This window comes from Chaetodon auriga, chromosome 4, assembly GCF_051107435.1.
Source record: "Chaetodon auriga isolate fChaAug3 chromosome 4, fChaAug3.hap1, whole genome shotgun sequence".
Classification (NCBI taxonomy): Eukaryota; Metazoa; Chordata; class Actinopteri; order Chaetodontiformes; family Chaetodontidae; genus Chaetodon; species Chaetodon auriga.
This window is the reverse complement of record NC_135077.1, coordinates 28,568,666-28,578,722: the sequence shown is the minus strand read 5'-3', so window position 1 is coordinate 28,578,722 and position 10,057 is coordinate 28,568,666. Positions and strand designations below refer to the sequence as shown.

At 41.4% G+C, this 10,057-nt stretch overlaps 1 pseudogene; it reads right to left on the bottom strand.

Moving 5' to 3' along the window:
- Positions 1-1,437: 1,437 nt before the first annotated feature.
- LOC143319080 (uncharacterized) lies at positions 1,438-9,636 on the bottom strand (annotated as a pseudogene).
- Between the last annotated feature and the right edge of the window lie 421 nt (positions 9,637-10,057).

Below are 10,057 nucleotides of genomic sequence, written 5' to 3'. Positions count from 1 at the left end.
ACATTCCCAGTATCTCTCTATTATTTTTGGTGATCTTTGTCACTTGTAGTGCTGCAACTATTAATCATTTTCATTATTAATTAATGTGTGGATTATTATTATTATCATTACTACTACTACCACTACTACTACTACTACTACTACTAATAATAATAATAATAATAATAATAATAATAATAATAATAATAATAATAATAATAATTTATTGTCAAAATACTTGGTGATTAATTTTCTTTTGAACAACTAATTCATTAATCGACTAATCATTGTAGTGATTACATGATACATTTGGCAAGCTACAACAAACCAACTATCCAAGTTAAGACCAGTATTGTTTTGTATTGTTTTTTTATTCATTCTTAAAATGATGCAGCCTTTGGGATTACAATGTGTCCTTGTTAGGATTAGCTTTTTGTCTTCTCCCAGTGTTTTCTCTTTCCTTTTTTCCAGTTCCTGTGCTGCAGCAATTTCCTGAGCCAGAGGTGCAGCTGTCTCCAGGAAGCTTCCTGTTTAGTGTTTCCGCTGTTGGTCTTTGGTCCCAAGTCACGTAACTGGCTTCCAGGGGGATCTTACACTGCCGGCCTTCAGAGAGGCTCTGCTTCCACTGGCCTCCAGCCCAATCTACAGGGGAGTTCGGCTTTTGCTGCTGCCCTCCAGCACAACCTCCAGAGGGGTTCTGCCTTCACCAGCCTCCTGCCTGTCCTCCTGAGAGATTCTGCCTTTGCCAGCCTCCTGCCTTTCCTCCTGAGCAACTGCGCCTTCATCACCAGCCTTCTGCCAGACCTCCAGAGGGGCTTCGCCATCTTTCCTGCGCCTTCCCCGTCCAGTTTTTAGGCGGCTTGCCTGAGGTTTCCAGCCTCTTCACAGTCTCCATTCTGCCTGCCTGAGGTTCCCAGCTCTTCTCTTCAGCTCTTCTTTGACCACTTGCCGGTAAGTCCCTCTTCCAGATCCCCCTCCACCAACCCAGCTTGACTTAGACTTTTTGGACTTTCTTTGTTGAAGGAACACCTCAGAGCTGTCCCATGTAAGGGGGTTAGTGTGGTTCTGAGTTTGTTTTGTTATTTCCAGTTTTATGTTATGTTAGCCTATTGCTCTTTTGATTCTGAGATATTTTTGTCAGTTTTACATCATGGAGAGATATATTACCCATGATCCTGAGCTACCATTGCTATGGAGATGAATCCAGTCCACTTTGCATTACTTGATAGGTAACAGTAATTTATTTCAAACTGGTCAAGATTTTGACACACACACACACACGGACACATAATGTTAGAGTGCTTTTTTGGAGGACATTGCTCAACATTAATTTTGTTTATTCTATCATTCTGTTTTTTAAGAATGATGTGTATTTTGTCACTATGCACGAAACATCTCATGGATGCACTGGGACACATCCTCTGTGATGTATCCTGGGATCATTGGGTGTTTTGGGTCTCACAACATCATACACCCTCCACCCAGGCGACCCAGCTGGGGTTGATCAAGTCCCGACTTGCGTCCCACCAGCAGTCCACGGATCAGCCCTCTTAATCCAAAGCCACCTTGTGGTCCTCTCTGGGGCTTCGCTCGATTGAATGGCCCTCTTCTTGGCCGGCCCTATAATGCCCAAATGACTGAGGACTTTGCAAAGAGAACGTCCTGCAAACTCCCTACAGCCAACTTCTATAGGCTCATAGAACATTCTCCAGCCTCTCTCCCTGCACTCCTCCACCAGTTCCTGGTACTTAGCGCATTTCCTGTCATTGGCTTCCTCAATATGCTCTTCCCAGGGCACCGTAAGTTCCAGGATGATCTGATGTCTTGAAGCCTCAGAGGTAATGGTAGTGTCTGGGCAGAGACTTGTTGCAATGTGCTGGGGGAACCTCAGCTGCTTTCCCAGGTCGACCTGCAACTGCCAGTCAGAGGCCGTGTGGAGGAGGTCAGTTGTTAGTTGGCGCACCCGGGGTTTCTCTCCAGTTTTGATGAAAGGGACTGCCTTCTTTGGAGCATGATGGTGTTTGCTGGTGCTGATGGCTGAGGCTAAGCTCTCGGCAATTGCCTTAAGCACCTGGTCATGGTGACAACGATGGCAACCATCAGCCAGAACCTTTGGGCAACAGCTGAGGAGATGTTCTAAAGAGCCTCTTCCAGAGCAAAGAAGGCAAGAGGGTGTCTTCCCCCAGACATGGAGGTTCGCTGGGCTTGGCAGGACATCGTAGACAGCTTGTACTAGGAAACGGACCTGATGGAAATCTGCCTGCAAGATGTTTGTCCAGGTGATCCTGCGCTGCAGTGCACTCTCCCATCTTGTCCACGCTCCCTGCTGCCGGAGTCCCTCCACCCTGCTTACTCGCTCTTCCTCCACGCCTGCTCGGACCTCTCCCTGAAGTAGATGGTGTCTTTCCTTGCCGTGGACCTGGCTGACCAGAGTCTTTGGGAAGTAGTCAAAGTCCGCTCTACCTGTCGCACGGTGCCCACCAGTGCCTTTTGCCTCAGGCATGACTCTGCCACGTCCACTGCTTTCCCAGCCTTCCATTTCCTTCCTGTCTTCACCTCAATGCCAGTTGATGACACCTTGCAGTCCCTGGAGTCCCTGTACTGTAGAGCTTCTCTCGTGCGTACCACCATGAATTCTTCAATGAGGCCACTGAAGGGCAGCTGCAGGATGTTACTCGTCCCATACAATGCAGCGCTGGTGAGACTGTGTGGAAGGCCCAGCCACTTCCAAAGAAAGCCATTGATCTTCCTTTCTAGGGACTCAACTGTTGTCATTGGGACTGTATAGACCAGCAGGGGCCACAGGACTTGGGGCAGGATGGAATGCTGGTAGATCCAGGCTTTAACTCTACCAGGCAGACCGGACTTGTCAACCTTGGTGAGCCAAGCTTCAAGTTCTTTGTTGGACTTCTGGATAGTGGCAGAGTCTTTCAGGCTGGAGTCAAAGAGCTTCCCCAAACTCTTGACAGGTTGCTCCATGATGGTGGGGGGGGGGGGGGGGACATCCCCTGAAATGGAAAACCGGAACTAGTCAATCACTTTCCCCTTCTTCAGCACCATGTACCTTGACTTGGAGGGCTTAAAACTCATCCTTGCCCAGGTGATGAGTCTCTCAAGCCCTTGTAGGATCCAACTGCTCCCTGGGACCAATGTTGTTGTGATGGTAAGGTCGTCCATATAGGCTCTACTTGGGGGCTGTCGTACGCCTGACTTGGTTAGGGGCCCTCTGCATTCCACTTCAGCTGACTTGACCACCATGTTCATGGCAAGAGCAAAAAGAATAACAGAAATGTTACAGCCTGTCAAAATGTTGGGAATAAAATTCTTCAGAAAATTACAAATTATTCTCCCTATTTCAAGGGTATTGTCAGATACCTTGGTGAAGCTTGAGCAAACACAATGTTATGCAGGCAATACTAATTACAAAATGTCACTGCAGACTCGTTGTTAGACATATCTGAACAATGTTCAAAATGTGATATCTAGTATTCAAAGAATGTCAGCATCAATTTTGGTAGCATTTGAATGAAGCATTGTGGAGAAACAGATGTTAACTGATTTAACATATTTTGAAAAATACTGACTTCTGACCATAGATTGAGGAGAGGCAAACTTTCAGCTCAGAGTTTCAGCTCTCTAGGACCTATGTTGAAATTTAAATGACTTTTGAAAGTTCTGACTGCAATACTATAATACAAATTTTTATTTGTATCATACCAAACCACAACAAAAGTTATCTCATGACACTTTTGATGAAGATCAGGTCAAGACCATGCTCTTCCATTTTCAGAGACCTAATAATTCCCCCATGAGTAACCACTTGACAATCGTGGCAATGAAAAACTCACAGGCAGAAACCTCAAACACAGAACCTGAGAGAGAGCAACCACATAGTGAAAGTGGCTAAAAACAAACAGGATCTCAAACAGGACCTGGCTCTTGGTGACCATCTGCCTCGACTGGCTGGAATGATGGACAGCTACAATAATAATAATAGCTACTACTACTACCACAAATAATAATAACGATAATATTAGGAGCGTTATTATTATTATTATTATCATACTTAATGTTATACACTTAATGTTCAGAAATATTGTGGATATCACTAAAAAACCTACTTAAAAAAACAACAAAAAAACCCCCCTCCAAACTAACCACTTACTAATCACATTAAACATTATAACAGCTGACAAGGCAGAACACAAGGATGCAAAATGACAGTGCAAGAAAAAGTGTGTGTTTATTTGAATTGCACATTAATGAATTTCATACATAAGTCAACTGGTCGTTAATGTCTTGCTGCCATTGCTTATTTTGCAGACGTCATCCATGTTATGTTACATTGACAGTCATGCCATAAAAGTTTTGTCTTTTTTGACTATGGATCTGGAGTTGTTGCATGTTATGTCTTTGAAATCTGGAAATCTTAAAGGATTTAAAGACAGACGTCTCTAGACTTACTCTCTCTAGTCTGACTGTAGTGTACACCAACACTGTCATAGAAGAGCTCAGGATAATTTGGAAAATGTAACAACCACCTTGGTGAATGAAGATGCAAAAGTAAAAATGACATTGTTAGACCTCCAGTGTAGAAGTAAGAAGAAAAACTACTATGTAGAATTGGTAGATTTTTTTTTCTTAAACTCCATTGTTATTTTAACATGCACATGCACATAGAGGACTCATAGAAATGCAGTTGTTTGGGAAAGAAGTTGGAGTAGTGGGGCTGCCACAGTTTTGTGCCTTGATCAAGGGCATCTCAGTCTTCATGGACTAAGCTACTTTGAAAGAACAAAAACTCACAAAACATCAGAGGCCCTTGCAGGAGCATTCATACTGGCACGACTTGGCATTTTGAAGGAAGAGGTTAAGAGGATCCAGCAGGAAGAAGCATCCAAGCGTGGGCAATGCATTGGACAAGGTAAACCAAGACCCCCTGTTAAATTTGCTACTTCCAAGCACTAGATCAGAAAACTGAAAGGCAAAGGCATACATATTTATATAAGTAATCCATATCCAGCAGAAGTAGTAGTGAAACAGTCACGCTCATTCCAATTATGGACTCGTTGAAACAGGCAGAACAAAAAGTTCATCTGATGGTTGATAAATGGTGAACTTTATAGAGTTGACAATAACTGGATTATCAACAATGTGAAGAAGTTGAGGGGCTATGACCACTACTTTGACTATGAAATTGAGGGGTTATGACTATGATTACCAGTATAATATGCTTTGGGACTGGCTAGAAAAGTTGTTTATATACAATCCCCTCAGTAACGCAGCCATATAATGAAACTGTCTTGGGGATATGTTCAACACTGCAGTGGATGCTTCATCTTCTTATTTTATCCATTTAATCTGTTAATTGTTGGAGCTTTAGTTTAAATTGGGACTGAGAGAAGACAGTTCATTAAAAAGTGGTTTATACTATGTGTTTCATGTTCATGTTTTTGTGGTTTTGTGGTTAAAACAAAACCTATGACCATTCCCAAAATGACATAGCCTACCATGTATGACAGTTGGAGAGTGCCACCAACAGGTATACCAGGCCTTTGTCCTACTAGACCTTTGTCGTCAAATGGTCTAAAATGTGAAAGGGTTTTAGTTTGGTTAGGTTTAGGCACCAAAACCACTTGATACTGCTAAATTACATACACTTTTAAGTTAAAATAAGTCAACAATGGCTTTGGTTTTACAGGGAAGACAAATAGTGGTCTTCTGGGTGAAATTCTAGATGTGTTTGCCTCACCTATTCAACCCAGCCTCCTTCATATGCAGACTTTATATGTCACCTGACTTCCTCCTTTGCTCCATTCGTAATTACTATGCCCACTAGAGGTCACTACCTAATAATGAATGCAAAAATGGGTCGTAATAAGCCCATTGCACAGGCAACCATTAAATGTGACTTTGGTCTTGAAAATATATTGCAAGCAGAAATTATGACTAGTGATGATTAAAAACATGGGAATGGTGGGAAAACTGAAGGGTGGTAAGACAAACAAAAACCTTTTTTAAAAAAAAAAAAAAAAAATATATATATATATATTTGTTTTTGTAATTACCCTAAGAGGTTCTAAAGTTTTCCAAGTAATAATGATATTAATTTGTGTTTATGATATGATTAATGATCATATCTTTTAATGTTTTCTTATTTATGTTGTTAGGCCTTTTGATATTTTGGTCTGTTTTAATGTGACTTCTATGCTCTGTTTTTGTTGTTGTTGTATTTTGTTTTGTTTTCTGGTGATTTATGCAAAAAGAATCCATTATCTTCATCATTGACTGCTCTGTCAGTTATTTTTACAATTGCTAAATTATTTGTTTTGTATAGCACGTCAGGAAATAGTGAAAAACGCCAGCTATATTTTCTATTACCCAACTTCTATTTTCTCTATAAGAGACCAGGATGACATAGATAACTTTATAACTTAATATTACTGCCAACAGTCCAAAACTCATAGAGATTCAGTTTACAATGATATAAAACAGAGAAGAGCATTAAATCCTTGCATTTGAGAAGTACATGACTAAATGATTAATTAGCAAAATTACTGCCGATTAATTTTCTATTATTTAACTGATTGACTACATTGACTAATTGCTTCAGCCCCACCCTGAATATAACTGTAATAACTGTATATCTTGATGATGTTTCTGTATCTGTTTGCAGGTAAACAGAAATAAATTAAAGAAAAGTTAGAGTGACTCATGGCAGCTTAGCTTAATGTTTGAGGTCCTGTCAAGATTTATTAAATCTGTAGTTCCACTTGAAAATATAAAGGTTTGTGTGACTGAAAATGTTGTGGACATATGTAGATGGTGGAGTTTTTTATTCCAGAGGGACAGCCAATGTTTTCCGGTGTCTCATGGCTGACACATTGCCCCTTCGATGGCTGCAAATTAAAACTAGTTTGGCAAATCATTCATTTGGAAAAAGCCAGTAGACCCATGTTGTGTTCAAAGCCGTGGGCTAAAAACATGCTGTGCTGTTGATTGCTCTCCACAGGCCTAATTGAAAGAAGGCTCCATATGGTAAGAAGCTATAAATTCTCCAGATAAATTTTTCTCTATTTCCTGATTCTTTTTGTTTTTTTCTGTTTTTATAGGAAACAATGGGCAGGCTGTCTTTGGTTTGGCTGCTAATGAATCCAATATTTCCCTTTATGGCAAGGCCTGATTAGATGATTAAAAAACACACTTTGTCATAGTTTCTTTTGATGGAAATCCCTTTTTGTCTGTATGTGGTGGGTACGCATCCATGGTTGTGTGTGTGTGTGTGTGTGTGTGTGTGTGTGTGTGTGTGTCTGTGTGTCTGTGTGTCTGTGTCTGTGTCTGTGTCTGTGTCTGTGCGTGTATGTGTTACATGTTGTGTCATAGCATCATAGCAGTTATCGGCTGAATAAAGTGACCTGGGAGTTTGTTTCAAATGCTGCCATGGGCCCACCCTCTTCTCTGCTTTACCTCTCTTTTCCTCACCTCCTCTGTGTCTGCATCTTTTTTCCATTGTACCTTCAACACACTATTTTTTTGCACTGAAAACACCATAACATACTATTCTAATTGCTAGTAACAATAATACCCACTACATCATTATATTTGTTCACAGTTGTGCCCAACTATGTACTGCTGTACCCATCAAACAATCAGTGCCTTTTTTGTGTTAAAAATAGCTTGCAAAGCATCATCCTTGTCTTTGTTTTTGTGGGCTTTCAAAGGAAAAAAAGGTCCAGTTCATTTGGTGGAAATGGGGCCCTCTGGTGGAGGGGAACACAGCAGTACAAAATGGTGGGCAGGTGGAAGAGGAAGAAGGGGGAGGAGGAGTGAGGGAGAATGGGAGGGGTCTGCATGAAGTAATGGCTGCCAGATGTTTCGGTATTATCACAGGGTAAAATTCTATTCCAGCTGTAGTAATCTATCATGTTCACCAATCGACTGCACTTAGAGGCCAGCAGATAGACAGACAGGAGTCATAAAGACAATTGTGTGTGTGCGTGTATGTGTGTGCGTGCATTTGTGTATGTGTGTGTGCATGTGTGTGTCTTTGTGTGTGTGTGTGTGTGTGTGTCTGTGATGGTGGTCTCGATGGGGGAGGTGTGTTTTAATAAGCCAGGGTATATGCATATGCTTTAAAATACTTAATACAATGTCTCGCTGTGTTTTGAGTACATAAATTGTTGTTTGTGAGTATTTGTAAATGTACGTTACATGGTGTTTCATAGAGCAATGTCGGTTATTAATCAAATAATTCACATTATTATATTATATGCAGATATGAAATATTTTGAGAATTTTTGGTTAGTTTTTGGTCAGATCAAGGGTTTACTTTGATAATTAAAATGGAGTTGGAGAATGGTAAAAAAAAAAAAAAAAAAAAGTGCGGGAGCTATGCAGCCTTGATCAACGACCACTACATATTCCTCCATTAATCACATGTATTTTCAACATGCACAGCTGAACAAATTATTCTCAATAACTGCTTGCTTGTTGCAAGACTGAATAAAACAGGGCCACATTTGAATCTTCATACAAATCCTGTTGGCCCTCCAAATGTGAATAAGATCTTTTGTTTCGTTTGTTTTGTTATTTCTTGCCTTTGATTAATAGATTTTGCCATTTTACTTAATTGCCATGATCAAGAGAGGTAAAGATGAAATTTCTTTCCTGATCTCTTGGAGAGGAAGGAGACGTTGGACTGGAACTTTTGACTGTCTGCCAAGGCATAACCTCAATGTGTAAGCACTCAGGAAAGATTTATCCTGATAGATGACTTGCAGTCTTCAAAACTCATAGACCAGCCCCAGGTATCTTGACTCAACCAGTCATTCTGTTGTCTACAGTGACTATACAGCCAACTAGAAGCATCCTAGCATTGTTAATTGGCCCAAAGGGGACAGTGGGGGGAGCATTTTTGTTGCTGCCTTTGGTTGATGGGCCATCTTTTTTGTACTTTCAGCTATGACTCTACTGAACTATTTAACATTCTAATGTACCTCCATGGTGTACTACCCTGTCACCATTACTTGTTTTTGATTTGCGCATCACAACCATCATGAACTTACAGAGATTCATTAACAACCTGAGGGCCTTGAGGAACACTGGGCTCACCACTAACCTGAGAATCCATCTGCACAGAAAGTGAGTCAGGAAGGTGTTTTAAGTTTTGTGTTCTGTGAAGATGCTGCAACACTGAGAGTGGAATTACCCTAAAATCTCCGTGTGGCTAACAGCAAGATGACTATAAATTGAGAATGTGGTGAGCACTTTTCTGGTAATTTATTCCTTCCCATCTATCCTTATTTAATATTTTACTGCTGAGGCTTGGTGGATCATCTCCCATGGACATTGTCAGAAAAGGGATCCAAGGGCCATGGCCACTGTACAGCCCAACAACTGTAACTTGAAATCCAATAAGTATGAGCATTACAAGGCAGATCCATCATCTGATCTGCAGTATCTCCTGTCTTCCTCAGGGTCTCTCTCTCTCTCTCTCTCTCTCTCTCTCTCTCTCTCTCTCTCTCTCTCTCCTCTTTCTTTTCTCTTTCTTTTCCCTCTCTTTTCTCTCTCTCTTTCCTCCTGTCTGTCTATGTGGTGTATGAGTACCTGAGTGGAGACAGGTGTGCTGGAGCTGGAACAGAGCCTCTCCAGCTCCATCCTGTCCTGTAATCAAAAAGTCCTACAAAGGCTCAGCTCTGGCACATCCATGCTGCCAGATCATAGCTCCTGCTCTCAGTCTTCATTTCCAGCCCTTTAACTAGTTTATATTTTTCATTACCTGTTACCTGTGACTAACCCTATTTATCATTTCCCTCTGCTTGGGACCCTGTCTCCTGTCCCTTTGTCTTATCTGCCCGGCTCCCCTGCTTCAGACTGCTACCAGCAACTTCCCAGATTCCGTTCTGGACATGCTCTGCTACCCACTCCATGGGTATGCCTCAGTCCTGGCTTGTATCCCATTTCCTTTGTCATTTGCAATTAAAGGTCCCATATTATGAAAAACTCACTTTTTCTGGGATTTGGGGTGTTATTTTGGGTCTCTGGTGCTGCCACACGCATAGTGTGAGATAAGACCTTC